General features: G+C 40.4%; 1 long non-coding RNA gene across 1 annotated transcript in view; it reads right to left on the bottom strand.

Moving 5' to 3' along the window:
* Window positions 1-16093, bottom strand: part of LOC120581602 (uncharacterized) — a 327878-nt gene that overhangs the window by 45320 nt on the left and 266465 nt on the right. The window lies entirely within an intron of this gene.

Genomic DNA, 16093 nt, shown 5'->3' with positions numbered 1-16093 from the left:
GTGGAGAGAGGTGAGACGACAGGTAGGCAGAGCACAGAGTTTGCAAGACTGAGTAAGTAACAGTAAGGTATTTGGGCTTTAATCTTGACTGTGTCTTCCCGAGGAATATCAAGCAGCCTCCTCCATATGGAACTAACCGGAGGAGCCAGGCCTGAGCCCACATCAGGCACACTTCCTGGGGAGTGAACAGAAGGTACCGGAGACCCTGTGCCCAAGGACAGAATAGAGAAGAAATAATTTCTCAGTATCCCTCCACTATCTTTCTTAAAGCCAGAGAAAAACAACACATCCAATGCAATGGCTTCACCTAGGAACAGCCTTTCAGCAACTCCAACTCAGTGAGGCAAAGCCCAAACGCTCCGCGGTTCAAAGAACCCGAGAGCCAAGCAGGTCTCTCCGGGTACTTTTGCTTTCATTTCCCAGTCCCTATAGACACAGAGACATTTTATCTCTACTTGACTTTAAATGACAATTACAGAAGATCAGAGTGGGAGATAATTTTAGAGAATTAATGATGACGATTTCATAGACAAACATTTTATATACATATATACATATATATATATACACATACATGTATATACATGTATATATACATATATATATAAACACATACAAATACACACATAAATATATGTATATTTCTTTCTTAATGAGGGACTGGTCCTGTGTTCCCAGCTGTTTTGTCAAATCAGGACATTTTAAAAAGAAAAACAAAAAAAATTTCCACCTACGTGTCACCATCATTTAAGTTAAAGGGGGTAGGGAGAGAGATTTTGACCAAAAACTTCAGGAAAGAAAGGACATAAACTTAAATTATGCATAGTCTTTTTCTCAGAAAGCACAAAGGACAACCAGCGTTTTCACCAGACAGGCAGACCAGCCCCAGAAACCACTGGCCTACAGTTCTGCTGTCCAATGCTTATAGCCACTAGTCACATGTGGCTATGTTCAGTGCCAGGTGGGTCCTAGAGTAACTGCCTAATCATTGTGCTATATACCTAAAACTAATTTAAAAAAAAGAAATGTGGTAAATTTGAATCAAGATATGCCATAAGATGCATGTGAGATCTTAAAAAAAAAAGGTAAAATATATCATTAATAATCTTGCAGCAATTGCATATTGAAATAACATTTTGAAAATACTGAGTTAAACAAATTATGGAAATTAAAGTCACCTATCTATTTTTAGTTTTTTAACACAGCCACTAGAAAATTTAGAATCACTTATGAGGCTCACAGTGTATTTCTTTTAGATGCCGCTGGCCTAGAGTGACTCCCCCACTGCACAGGTGGAAAAATCAAAGGGAGAATCTTTGTACAAAGTAAACAACAAAGTAAGCAGCAGTGCTTCCGCTGGAATGTGGATATGGTTCCGAGGGCATCAAGTGGAAATTAAGAAACGAGCGCTCTGATCTTGAATCCTTCTCATGCTTACTCGGGGAGCCGAGGTACGGGGCTCTCTCCAGCGGTGCCCCCCCCCCATCTCCTCCTTCCTAAAGGGACGGGATTGGGTGCAGTGGAGTCCGAGGCTTTGGACGGCTCTGACACTGTCCTCTCCCCGTCCCGCCCCTGGGCAGGCCATTGCTCAGACTGCCCAGGACTGGAGGCTACTTTTGCATCTTCACAGAATCCCCAGAGAAGGAGCCTGTGGAGAACCCTGTGGCTGACACATGTCGGAGTGTCACAATATTGAGGATGTCCCCTGAGATCACAGAAGACGCCTGCCCACAGAGCTGAGGGTGCAACTGTGTCAGAGAGTGCTGAGCCAAAGCTGTCGGTCTGGTTCCTCAGCACCCAGTTCTCCTTTGACGGAAGAGGGTTGTTAGTAAAAAGAAGGAAAACATTTATTGAGGATTTACTCTGTACCCAAGACTAGGCAGGTGCTTTGTATGGGTTGAATTGTGTCCTCTCCAAAAAGATATATTGAAGCCTAACTCTCAGTAGCTCAGAATGTAATCTTACTTGGCGATAGGGTCTCTACAACGACAATCAAGTTAAAATGACGTAATTAGTGTGGGCCCTAATCTAGTATGACTGGTTTCCTTAATAAAAGGAGAATGTGGACACAGAGACAGACACACACGAAGTGAAGATGATATGAAGACACCCAGGGAGAAGACACTGCGTGACTGGAGTGACACATCTACAGGCCTGGGAACACCAGGAATCAGAAGAGGCAAGAGAAAATTCTCCCCTAGACCTGTCGGAAAGAACATGACTCTGATTTTGGACTTCTAACCTCTGAGATTGTGACACAATAAATTCCTCTTGTTTAAAGCCCCCCAGTTTGCAGTACTTTGTTTACAGCAGCCCAAGAGAACTGACATACTTCAAATCAATTACTATACTTAACCCTTATAACAACCTTATGTGTAGGTACTACTATTATTGCCTGTTTTTTTCTGGTAGGTAAAAGAGGGTTAGTAACATGTGGGAGCCACAATTGAACTCAGTCATTCAGCTCATAGCTATTCGGCTCCACTGTTCCTGGATAAGGGGAAAGAGCATGACCTAAGAGGACCTAGACCAGCCCCGTGTGATCCTGGGAAAGTCATTTCACCTTGGGCCAAAAAAAAAATTGATGAAAAGGGTTCCAACTAGGATGACTATGAGACCTGAAATAAACTAATAAAATAAAATTATAGAGGTTGATGAAGTAAATGTGATAAGCAAGAGGGAGGAGTAAAAATGTCAGACAGTTCTCTATTCTGACCAATCAGCAGGTAATTATCACCCACCACCAGGGCCACCACTGTCACCACTACGATCACTTCTACTTCCTCGGCCAACACCGTGACCCCAACTGCAACTGTCACTCTTGCTTCCGGTGCCTGAAACTTCTCATTCCCACGCCCCTACCCCGCACACCGCATTTACCGATGGCTTATTATGTACCAGGTAGAGTTGGGAGCCCCATCTTACACATGAAGAAACTGAGGCTAGCAGAGGTTAAAAAAATGTCACGCTGCTAACAAAAGTACTTCTAAAAGAAGAAATTCAAAGTCTCTGGCTACTCCTCACATGAGCCTCCTCCTTATTCCTCCCTAAGGTTGAGATCAAGGACAAGATATTCTACCCTCAAAGAGAAGGAACACCGATCTGGACTGCTAAAGTCCAGGATATTGTATGGTGGTCCAGTGCCTATGCATGGAGCTTTCGAAAGAATATAAGAGGCTGCAATACAAATAAATGGGTACGTTTCCCTTCTATCTCATTCTATAGAGTGTGGCTAATCTTCTTTTTCCTGATAGCCTAGAGAAAGGATTATCTCCTGGAAAGTGTTTTTCTGAAATAAAGTTCAACCATCCTTTTTCTTCTTTTTCTGTCTCTAAAGCATCTAGGAACTAACCTATAAAAGCCTAGGGCAAGTGACTACAAATTTCATATGTATTCTCTTTTTCTGTACTGCCCTGTATCTTGCTTGTCATATAAGAGCAAGGTTTCCAGTTTGGGCACCAGGTTAGAAATAGAACAGCTCTTTCAACCAACCTCACTTCAAGACCACTCAAAGTATCCAAGAATGGAGAAATGAATCCTACACAAGTCTAGCTTGATTCATTTTCTGTTCTATACCAGTGTGGTGTCTAAAACCACAGCTAATAATCAGATTATTCCCTTTGCTTTGTATAAATCTTCTTTGAGGATCTAATAGAGATTAGTAGCTGACTGAGGATAGGATTCTTCTTTTTCCACGTAACCAAACATCACCAAATTATTTTCTTAATCTCACCATGACTTCTAATAGTGGTATTGTCCATGGATACAGGAAATGTAGTAAAATGAGCAATTCTGGTGATGGATGATGACGGGAGTGAAGGTTAAATTTAGAGATGCCAGTGGACCTCTATTGGGTAGATGAATAAATAAGAGCTCAAGAAGAATTCTAGGCTGGAAATATAGATTTGACCATGAGTATATAGATCACCATCTGTAACTCACATCGTGTAACAAGATGCAGTTTCATGGAAACAATATATATAATGAGAAGCAAAAGCTATAAGAACATAATCTTGAGGAACGGCTACCTAACTTTCTGAGCCTCATTTCTCTTGTCTGTAAAATGAGGATTGAAAAGAGTCCCCCTCTCATAAAGTAGTTGCGAAGACTGAATGAGCTAATACACATAGGCATTCGGTAGTGTCTGGCTTATAAAATGTGCTAAATATGTGTCAATGGTTAATTTTACTATTAGTCTACTGAGATGAAGAGAATGAGCAAGGAATAGAAGCTGATAAGAAGTGCAGCTTGCTAGAGGGGTCACGATATGGCCTCTATTTTCCCTCTGAAGATGGCAAAGCTATTATTCAACAGTGAAGACAAGGTGGTAATACTAGAGGCTTGAAGATAGTGATGAAGACTGGTAAAAAGTTTCCTAAGTAAAGAGGGACTGGGGACAGGTGAAAGAATCGCTAGACACTGTGAGGTAGGCTTCTGAAATGAGTGCCCATAAATCTAAACTAGAAAATCACAACACTGTATAATTTCTCCTATAGCATCAGCAGCCCTGATAGAGTTGAGTCAGGCCTAAGGGTTTGCCCACTTGACTGGTTAAATATATAAGAGGCTTGGGAGCTGAGGGCACAGGTGGGTAAGCAGATGTGGTCGGCTGCTCTGCAGTTTACATTTCTGAGATAGGAGACAAAGCTCCAAGTACACCACACCGATGTTTGGACCTAGAATCCTGGAGATAATGTCTTGCATTCCCAGCCCATACTCAACATTCCTTTGCCTCTGCTCATCCTAATTTCTTTATTTTTTTCCTCACACTCTGCGCATCATCAGTGTGGTACTTCTAGTGGTGCACACTGGATGAGAGCATGAGCTCTGGTGTCAGGCTGCTATGTTCAAATCTCGGCTTTCACAATCTGTGGGATGTCGGCCATGTTTAAGATTGCTAAGCCTCTGTTTCCTCATATACAGAATGGAGATTCTATTTACTTAATAGAGAAGTTTTAAGGTGTAGATAAAATAACCCACACAAGATCTGCATAGCACCTGAACAAAACAAAGATTTCAATGTTAATTGTTAGAATACATACAATGATTTTAAACCAGGATGCAGCACGTTTGCTTGGGGTGTTGGATCAGATCAGTTCTAATACAAAAGGGAACGTAGTAATACAAAGTTAACAGCTGAGTTGAGAGGAGACGTAAGAAAACAGGAGGGCCGCCACAAGCGAGAGGCAGGTCTCCCCACTGAGCACCAAGGAAAGACTGCCAGGGCCTCTGAGCAGACATCTTCTCCAGCATAATTGAGAAATATGTTCCTCATGCATTCCTAATTGGAGTATAGCAGATGGCAGAGGCATTTGTTTAATGAAATATGTCCTTTCGATTAAGCTGGGCCATTGGGGATTTAGGACTTCAATACAGTCTTGTTGCTATCCTGACACTTTGGAAGCCAGGGAAGTTTCAGACATTTTAACAAGCTTGAATTAAAGGTTGGCGAGGAAACAATGCTAGTGGAGGTGTCTAGAAACCAAAGCTAAGCACGTGAGTTTCTGGCTCTGTCTGTGTTTTCATCTGCAGCAAAGAACCATTGTATTGAGCATCTCTTGTGTGAGCTCTGGGCATGAGTGGAGCATAGAACCAATCAACCTAACTATTTGTGAGCCAGAAAAATTGAACTGATTGGTCTTCCACACATTAGGCTGTAAGTTTCTTCCTCTGTGCCCTGTTTATGCTAGTCCCTCTGACTAAGGTACCTTTCCTGCCTGTTTCCATATGTTCAACACCTTGCCTCTGTGTGTGTGTGTGTGTGTGTGTGTGTGTGCGTGCGCGCACGCGCGCATGAGCATAACCTTTGCCATGAAGACTTCCCTAATTTCCCTACCAGAAAGAAAATACTAAAACCCTCAAGACACTTCATCTGAAGTCCTTTAATGACGTATTACTTTCTACTTTGAATTACTTCTGTTCTTGTCTATATAAGACTTTCCTGAGATAAGCAGATCTTCTTCCTCAAAGCTGAGGGCCATGGAGGTGCCTTACTCTGAACAGCCTTGGCTGGTTCACAGAAAATGAAAAGAGGAAAGATATAGGGGAGAAAGCCCCAAATGCCCTTTCCTGGTTCACTTCCACTCCCATCCAGGGAGGAGAAACAGTTGATCTGATTTGTAGACTTGAAATACTTTCTTCCCATGGCTTCTGGAATACAACACGCCCCTCCTTTTCTTCCAGACTCACTTGCTGTTCTAAGTCACTTCTGATAAACTTCTTTCTCCTCTAAGTTCCTAAATGTTACAGTGCTCCAAGATCCAGTCCTCAGACCCCTTTTTATTTCTCCCTATTCTCACTTCCTGTGTGATCTCATCTAGTACCACAATTAAAACACCAGCTGATGTTTCAAGACACCCAAATCTATAACTCTAGTTCTGACTATTCCCTTGTGATCCAGGCTTAAATGTAAGAAGTCATAGGTTTCTCAAATTCAACATGGCTGAAGTAGAACTACAGGTTTTGCCTCCACATTACAATATCCATCCATTTCCCTGGTCGGTAACCTAGGAGTCATCTGTCACTCCTCTCTTATCTTCATTCTCCTTATCCCATCCATTAGCAAGTTTCATCAATTGTAACTCCAGAATATATCCTGAATCCCACCATCGCCCAAAATCTCCCCCGCTAACAACCTGGCCCAAGCCACTATCATCTCGTGCCTTAGAAATTGCAACCGTCTCCTTAGTGGTCTCTGTCTCCCCGCTCTAGCCCCCTACAGTTTATCCTTCACATAGCAGAATAAATCAGTTCACATTAGAACCACCTGTGGCTTCCTGTCACCCTTAGAACAATCCACCGAATGGCCATTTAAGGCCCCTGAATAATCCAATCTACTTATCTCTGGCATCGAGTTTTAGCATTCTCCCTGCAAGTGTCACATTAAAACCGTGCTGGTCTTCTTTTTGTCGTTTAAATAGTGAGCTCACTCCTGGGCAGAACTTTTGCACTGGCCACTCTTCTGCTTGGCACACTCTTCCCCAGTTCTTCACATGGCTGCCGCCTTCTCATCATGCAGGCTCCGCGTGGTCCTCCCTTCAGAGAGGCCCTCCTTGACCAACTCGGCTCAGGCAGCCCCTCTCCTTACTATCTACCCATCTTATTTTCTTCAAAGGACATAACGGTACCTGGAGTATCTCACTTAATTGTTTATATTTTTTAATCTCTGCTCACCGGAATGTAAGCTCCTTGATGACAGGGCCTCTTAGTATCTTATTCATCGCTGTGTCTGCAGTGCTGGCACACAGTAGACGAACAAGATATATTTGTTGACGGACTGCCTTGGTTTAGATAACATGGCTAGTAAAAGGAAGAGCTTGGACTGTCATCCAATGTCCTGGCCTCTTAACGTGTTCACGTTCTTAACTTCAATGACTTTCACCTGTACTCCTTCAACCCCGCACTCCTAGCCATGCCACCATTGTAACTGCTTCACCCATGATATTACATTCAAGCATCCCTCCCTAGGTCTAGATCTCCCTACCCTTTGGGTTTCCCATAGCTCCAACCATATCAGTTCTTCCTCATTTTGAAATGTCTAGTCCCTGGAATCCCCTGTCAGTCTCTTCTTGTAGTCTCTTCCATATGTAACTGAGATTCTGCGCTCCATCACTTAAATCTTGATTTTCAATCAAGGTTCTGAATTATAATTGCTCATCTTAAGCATGACCCTGAGTTAATCTAACAGTTGGCCTTCCTTTCTCCTATGTCAGGGAAACTCTCTCGATTGGAAAAAAATCCAGTTCAGCGTCATTACAAATTCATGGTCTCTAGTGCTGCCTGGCAATTCTCCCACGGTTCCCTGTTCAGTGTTCTTTCCTATTTAACACAGGGGATGTCCCAAACCTCCTTTGACTTCCCGAGCCACCTACTCCCTCATTCTTCCTGACGCTCACTCAAAGTAAACAAGCGTATCATCTATCACAGAGACAAGCCTCTGGACTCCATCCTCTCCTTCATTCCTATATGATCAACCTCTGCCTGCCTCCTAGATCCATTCCAGCACCATTTAGACACATAAAGGTCTCTCCAATCTTATTTTAAAACAAACAAAACTCATCCTCACGTACGGACAACTTCTCGCTTCTCCCCTCTCCTCCCGAGCCAAGCTTCCTGAAAGATTCGTCTATACTCGCTATCGCCACTCTTTCACTCCTCATTCACCCATCCTCTCTGCATCCTATTGCAATATGGCTTTCCACCCTATTACTCCACTAAAATTACTCTTACCATGGGTGCAAATGGGTTTTGTCAACAAACCCAAGGGACGAGTTTTAGTCCATTTCTAAGATCGGTCCTTAATATCTCTGTAACACTGACCACTTGATCATCCTTGAAATGGCTTTTTTAAACTTCTGTGACACTATAATCCCCTTGTTTTCCTCATACCCATCCAGCTATTGCTTCTAAATCTCCCTCAAAGCTTCCTTGTCCTCTGCCCACACAGGGAATTTTTATGTCCATTGGGGTTTTATCCTTGGCTTCTTCTCTTCTCACTACATATTCTCTTTCTAAAAGCTCTCATTTAATCACTTGACTTCAATTATCATACACACACACAAACACACACACACGCACACACACATATACACACCTTCATACATGCTGGTGATCACCAAAATCTATAACCCCAAGCTGGATCTTTCTCTCTCTTTCTCTCTTCTTTCCACCCTCCCTCCATACATATTTATCCTTCTTTAAATGACCTACAAACACTTAAACTTAAAAATCCCCAATGATTTCACTTATATGCAGTATCTAAGGAACAAAAAGAACAAACTAATCAAAAACAGACTCACAAATATAGTGGACAATTTGGTGATGGACAGAGGGGAGGGGGTTTCGGCGGCTGAGAGAATGGGGTGAAGGGTTAAAGAAGTAAAAATTAGTAGTTGATAGTTGGGCATGGGGAGCATGGAAGAGGAAATGTAGTTAGCATTAATATGTCTAAGTGGAGGGCCAGGGGAGGGAGAAAGCAATTATGTGGGGCGATGGGGGTCATTTTATGAACATTATAGATGTCTAACCGATGTACTGTATACTTGAAACTAATTTAAATAAATAAACTTATTTTTTTTTTAAATGCCCAAGATGGCAGGCTAGGTAAAAGCAGGGTTCACCTTCTTCCATGGCCATGTTAACATTACAACCCAATTATAAAACCAACGACTTGGGAAAATGCCCAAAGCTGAATTCACTACTTTTTCCTCTTTTCAAATCTGACGTACACATCTAGCATTCATTTTCTTTGTAAATAGCACTTTCACTATGTGGCTGCCCCAATTCAAATTAGAATCTTCATCAACAATTTCAACTTCCTCACTTCCTACGTTTAATTTGTCACGAAGTCCTTCTAATTCTACCTTATTCATAAATTCACCTACTTGGTTCAAATCTACCCACCAGGTTTATAGAACCAGCTGCACTGCTGATCTCCTTACTCGTCAACTTTCTCCTCCTAAACAAGTGTCCTTACTACAGCCAGGCTGATCTCCCAAAGCTCTAATTCATTCATCACATTCCCAAACTTTCAAATGGCTCCATATGGCCTTTCGAGTAAATTCTAAATTCCTCTTCATGATATAGAAGGTCAATAACTCCTGGTTATTTCTCCAGCCTCGATTCTTGCTGCACCCCTCACGAACTGAGCTCTAGCAAAGCTAAACCACTCTACCTCTTACAGTACATAGACCATGCGTCCTCCCACTCACCTTCAATGTTCGCTCATGTTCTTGTTGTTGCTCAGTTCAATATTTCTTCCCGCCTTTCCCAGCTATTCTTCATTCATTCTCTAGGTCTCTGCCTAGTGATAACTTCTTCTAGAGGCTTTCCTTCTGTCTCTTTGAATTTGGATGCCCTTAAGAGTTCCCACGGTATCCAGAATTTATCCCTATCACGACACTAATCACTCCACTTGAAATGGCTCTTTTTAAACAGCTTTATTGAGATATAATTTATATATCATAAAATCTATCCATTCTAAGTATAGAATTTAATAAATTTTAGTATGTTTATAGAATTGTAGAACAATCTCTATAATCTCATTTTAGAAAATTTCCACCACCCTTCTTCCTAGTGTATAAGCAACTTGAGGGAGGTGCCATGTTTCGTTGATCTTTAGACCTTCAGTGTAGAGCAGAGAATCTGTCACCAAATCAGTATTTGTTGAACAAATAGAAAAAAAAATTAATGCCAAAACCAAGACATATTGCATTTCTCTTTATCAGATATGGTGACCTAATTTTGAACTTCTCGCTTTCATACACATTCACCATCTTCTCTTTGACGTTTCGTCAACTTCCCCATGTGGCAGTCACTGATGAATTTACTCCGACAGAGAAAACAGGACTTTAAAACATCCAAGCAGCCAAGAGAGTCAGAAGTGTGCAGTTATGGGTGATTTGAGATGTGCTCAAATCACCCATAACTGCACACTTCTGACTCTCTTGGGGGAACAAACCAAAATGAAATTAGGTTTGTTCCCCCAAATACTTGAGATTTCCTCCAGTAATTTTCACCAGTATGGGTTAACATAAAATATCTTCTTCTGGAGTTCTAGTCTCTGAATTTTTCCTGCCCTTCTAAATTCTTCAGGCTGAGAGTTAAGAGACCTATGTTCTGGCCATAATCATGTCGATAATTCACTAAGTGACTTGAGATAAATCCCTTCACATCTCTGCGTATGTTTTCTTGTATTATCCATCTTATCTCCAACTCCTGCCACACTCTGATTTAGAGAAGAGGAAAAAAGCTAGCAGGCAAAACGAAGCACTTTAAAAAGTAAAAAGCACCATGCAAATATAATAGATTTGAATTGGCTACCATTCTCTCTGATTATTTTTAATCATCTCGTCTATTTAAAGACACTTCTGTGATGACCTAAACTATTAACACTACCCAAAACTGGCATTCAAGTATACAAAAACCTTCATGCATAAAGCTGATGTACTCTGCTAAAGGAAAATTTCTGATCGTCTTCAGAGTCTGTTCTTACTTCACAAACAATTCTAATGAAAATGGTTATATTGTTTTCCAAACAGCAGCAGATTAGAAATAGAAATGCAAAGGGCCAGAGGAGCCACTACCGGCAAATACACCGAGAACAGTGTGTATTTGGGTGACAGCTGACAACAATGGAAAAAAATAGAAACATTACAAAAGCAGACATAAGAACTTAAAAATTACAGCCAGGGGACATTCAGAATAGAGGCAGATGGTCCTTCTCACCGATTAAGTCCTACAGAGCAAAAGATTAATGCTCATGATGACAATTCTGAGTTATCAGAAGAATCCACTGCTTGAGAATCGATTCTAAAGAGAACAAGTGTGATTTTTTTAAAACTCAAATTAACTCTTGCTCTTTAAGTCTTAATACAGCAATAAAATCAGAAATTATGTTTGATCTTTAAGATATTAAATTCGCATTTTTGGTAACAAAAGGACATTGACTTTTCATGTTATGCCCAAGATTATTCAGAGACAATTTTACTGTATTTTCTGACTCTTTTGAGACTAGACGAGAAAGTTCTTTATTTCTAGTTGAGAAAGAATTCTTTCCTAGGGACTGCAAAAATAGTTAGAAAAGGGACAACCCATAAAATTTATCAGGTATGTATCAGGTGATCCTGGGACTCATTTCGGCATAGCCAATTTATCATACAACTTCCTAATACTTTAATACAGTTTGTAATTGTAAGCTTAGGTTTGTGATCATCTGCTTTAGCCTCACTGGTCCCACTAAAACACAATCTTTATATGGGCAAGAATAATATTTGTTTTGAATTCACCATTATATCTCCTAAGCCTGGTAGAGTGCCTGGCATATAGACATTACTCACTGCATATGTGGTGTTATTGCATTAATTAATACCATAGAAAATGTCCCACCCATCGTACTTGTAGTATTATACTGTAGAAAGAGTCACCACTTTAATTTCTTCACTGTCCAATAACGATAACCCTGGAAGGCAGTTAACCCTGAAAAGTTGTCACATGTTTTATTTTTACAGATAAGAGAATTGTGGCAAAGAGAAATAAAGTCACACACCATATGTTTGGCCTACTGAGAGATGGACCATGGATTCGTTCCCATGTGCTTTCTACTATTCATTATACGAGAAGAAATTAATGTACACAGGACTAAAGATTTCAAGTAGGTTTTCTAAATTATCTGTGGGAAAGTTCTGTTTATAGATGTTTAGACAGACAGAAAAGAACATGCATTGCTAATAAGGAAAAAAAAGCATAATGGGTAAACAATTCCTTTCTAGAATTCTCTCTGTTTCTAGGCATTTGGTCCACTAGCAAAACTGTTTATAAGACATTTTTAAAGTCCTCAAGGATGGTTTTGGCTCAATTAAAATCTGATTATTTGGTCCCTAGGATCTGAAATGAGCTATAAAAGTAAGAGAATTGACTTTGTCAGGTTTCGTGTTTCCTCCCTTCTCCAACCCAAGAAATTAACTCCTCACCAGACTGACAAATAGCCATTGCATCTGGCTTAACATCATCATAAATCTATGCCCCTCCATAATTGCTCTTTTTAATGAACCTGTGTGGTTTGAGATCACAGTCAGTACTGTTAACAATTCTTTACCTAGTACAGTGACTGTTACATAATACCCACTCATTTGTTGAAGGAAAGATGATGGCTGGAAAGATGGATAATCATAATTATAACCATAATCATGGTAGTAGACGTTATCAATATTCCCAAAATACTGATGAGTGATATATCATCCACAGCAGCAGCATTCACTGTTTACATATAACTAGTACTATGAAGTTAATATTTAGATATTCATATGCAAAAAACCTCAACCAATACTTTATATCTCATACAAAATTTACTCTAAATGGATCATAGACTTAAATGTTAAACTTTTTTAAAACTATAAAACTTATAGAAGGAAATACAGGAGGAAATCTCTGTGACATAGATAAGGCAAAGATTTTTTAGATACAATACCGAAAGCATGATCTATGAAAGAAAAATCAATGAATTGGCCTTCATAAAAATTCAAAACTTCTACTTTACAAAGGAATGTTCAGAGAATGAAAAGATAAACCACAACTGAGAGAAAATATTAGCAGAACACATATCTGACAAAGGACTTGAATCCAGAACATATTAAAGAATTCTCAAAGCGAGATACTAAGCAAATTAATTACTCGATTTAAAAAAAACAAAAAAACAAAAAAAAACGGGCAAAAGGTTTTAGAAGATACTCCACCAAATATATACTGATGGCAAATATGCATATGAAAAGATGCTCCACACGATTAGTTATTATAGAAATTCAAATTAAGGGTAGAATGAGAAAAGACCTATTTAAATGGCTACACTTTAAAAGACTGGCCATACCAAGTGCAGTGAGGAAGCGGAGAAAGTGTACTCCTCGTGCACTGCAGATAGGAATGTAAAAAATGTTAAAGTCACTTTGGAAACGTTTGGCAGTCTCTTATAAACATACATCGATCATATGACCTGCAATCGCGCACCTAGATATTTACCCAAAAGAAATGACTTCCATGTACCTAAAAATTTATCCACAGATATTTATAGTAGCTTCATTCATAGTAGCTCCATACACACTGTAAACAACACGAATGTCCTACAGCTAGTGAATGGATAAACCATTTGTGGCCTATCTGTACGATGAAATACTATTCAGCAATAAAAAGGAAAGAATACTGCAAAACGTATATATGACAACGTGGAGTAACTTCATGAATTATGCTAAAAGACAGACAGAGACTCGAAAGACTACATACTGATACTGCACGATTCCATTTAAATGACAGTTTGGCAATGATGAAATTATTAGAACCGAAAATAGATCAGTGGTTGTCAGGTTAGGTGTGGGTACAGGGGTGGATTGGAAAGCGGAAACGTGTGACGGAACTGCTTTGTATCTTGACTGTGGTGGTAGTTACATGACTGAATGAACGTGCCAAAGCTCAAAGAACTATATGCGAAAGGAGCAGCATCTATGGTAGGGAGAGTTTAAAAGTAAATATATGTCACATTCTAAGAAAGTCCACAAAAACATATAGCTAGAAACATCTTTCAAATCTTCAAAAATAATCATTGCTAACACTTGTTGAGTCCTTACTACGTGACGGGCACCGCGCTAAGGGCTTCTGTAGTTTATTTCATTTAATCTCACAACTTTCTGAGGTAGGAACTACTGTGACCCCCCATTTGCAGATAAGGAAAAGGAGGGTCACAGAGGTTAAGTTTCTTTGCTCTGATTTCAGGTCATGCATCTCCAGATGCTGCATTCTGACCCATCATCCTACACAGCATCCCACTGATAATGGCAGGAAACTGGACCGGGAGCCAGTATCCCATCTCAACCTTGGTTTGCCACCGACACACTGAGTGAACGTAAACAAGTACTTAATATCTGTGCTTTCTTATTTTAGAAATCTAAGGCACTGATAAAATGATTTCTCAGTTTCCACTTAATCCGAGTTTATAAATCTATGATTAGCTTTGCTACTTGCTGCCTGAGAAGACTGACCTTTCTGATTCATTCAGGCTATTTGCCCACCTGCTGTCCTATTGGGTCTGGGTGTATCAAATTCCACTATGAGCTCTTTATTCCTTAAGATGTAGGCATAGTGGCTTGAGAATAGGACCTCACATATGACATAGCCCTTTGAGTCTGGGAGTAGGTGCAGGGATTGTTTGATTTGCTCGCAGTCCAGCATGTGATTCCGAGATGGACAACCAAGTGACCCAGGGTGTTGGGTTATGTGTTAAGTGAAGCAGTGACTTGCAGTGGTAGGCAAGAGTGTGGGCTCTAGAGACAGAGAGAGCTGGGTTTAAAGCTTCTCCTTATCCTCAGTTTCCTCATCTACAAAATGGGACAATAACAAGATGTTTGGAGCTGCTTTCTGCCTGAGGCATGCATATGAGGCATATAGTGGAGCCCTGTATGATGCAATTAGTCTTGCTCGCAACTGTTATTCTATTATTAAGAAACTGGACAAGTTGGACAGTCCTCTGGAATCAAAGAGGAAAGGAGGAAACAGATGTTCAGAGAAGATAAGTTGCTCAAGGTCAAATAGCTAATAGATCGTGGGGATCACATCATAAGGTATATAAATGTCGAGTCACTATGTTGTACACCTGAAACTGATATAATATTGTAGGTCACTATACTTTAATTAAAAAAAAAAAAGAAAAGAAAAAAGAATACTTCACAGAGCAGTGTAGCACTTGAATGGCAGATTTGACTAAATGCTTTAATAGCCATGAAATTCTGTATGTCTCCGACCTGGTAAAATAAGCTGTGTCCTTCACATTTCTTTGAGACGCCCCTCCCATCACCAGCTATAACTAGAAGTTGGCAAGAACCACAAACCCTCCTCTCCTGTGATTTGGGGAAAGGGTTCCTCTATAAGACTGATCTCTCCATCTTTCTTTAGGACACAGATTGTTCCCACAGGAAATATGACTGCCCAGAAATGATGCTGTATTTGGCACTGTCCTCACCAGCCTACTATCTTCTGTTCCTCACCAGAGTCATCTCTGGCACTTGCTGGAATTCCATTTTATGTGGCTTTTTCTTCTTTTTATTTGCTCCCTCTCAAAGTAGTTATGTAATTAACAATGCTTGAAGTCAATATATGACTCAACGACAGTGGTTCCCAAACAGGGATGATCTGTCCCTCCACTCCCCCGCCCCCAGGGGACATTTGGCAATGTCTAGAAATACTTTTAATTGTCACAGCTGGGGAGAGGGAGTTGCTGTCATCTAGTAAGTAGAGGCTTAGGGTGCTCCCGAAACTCCTACACCACACAGGACAGCCTTCGACAAAGAATTTTCTGGCCCAAAATAACAATGATGCCAAGATTGAGAATCTCCGCTTTGTGATGATAAAAGCACTTACATATCTCTTTGCCCATTTGATTCTTATCACACCCTTGGGATGAAAGCAGGTCAGCGTCCACATTCATCCTCTACCAGATAAGAGCGGCATAAAGCCAGAAAACTTTAAAGTAGTAAATAAGTGTATTTCCTTAAGTAATCACATAACATTAGCTTGAGAAAGATCCTTAGAGATTATTTAACGTAATTCTGTC

This window comes from Pteropus medius, unplaced genomic scaffold (genome assembly GCF_902729225.1).
Source record: "Pteropus medius unplaced genomic scaffold, Ma_sr-lr_union100, whole genome shotgun sequence".
Lineage (NCBI taxonomy): Eukaryota > Metazoa > Chordata > Mammalia > Chiroptera > Pteropodidae > Pteropus > Pteropus medius.
This window is presented reverse-complemented; position numbering and strand designations above follow the sequence as displayed.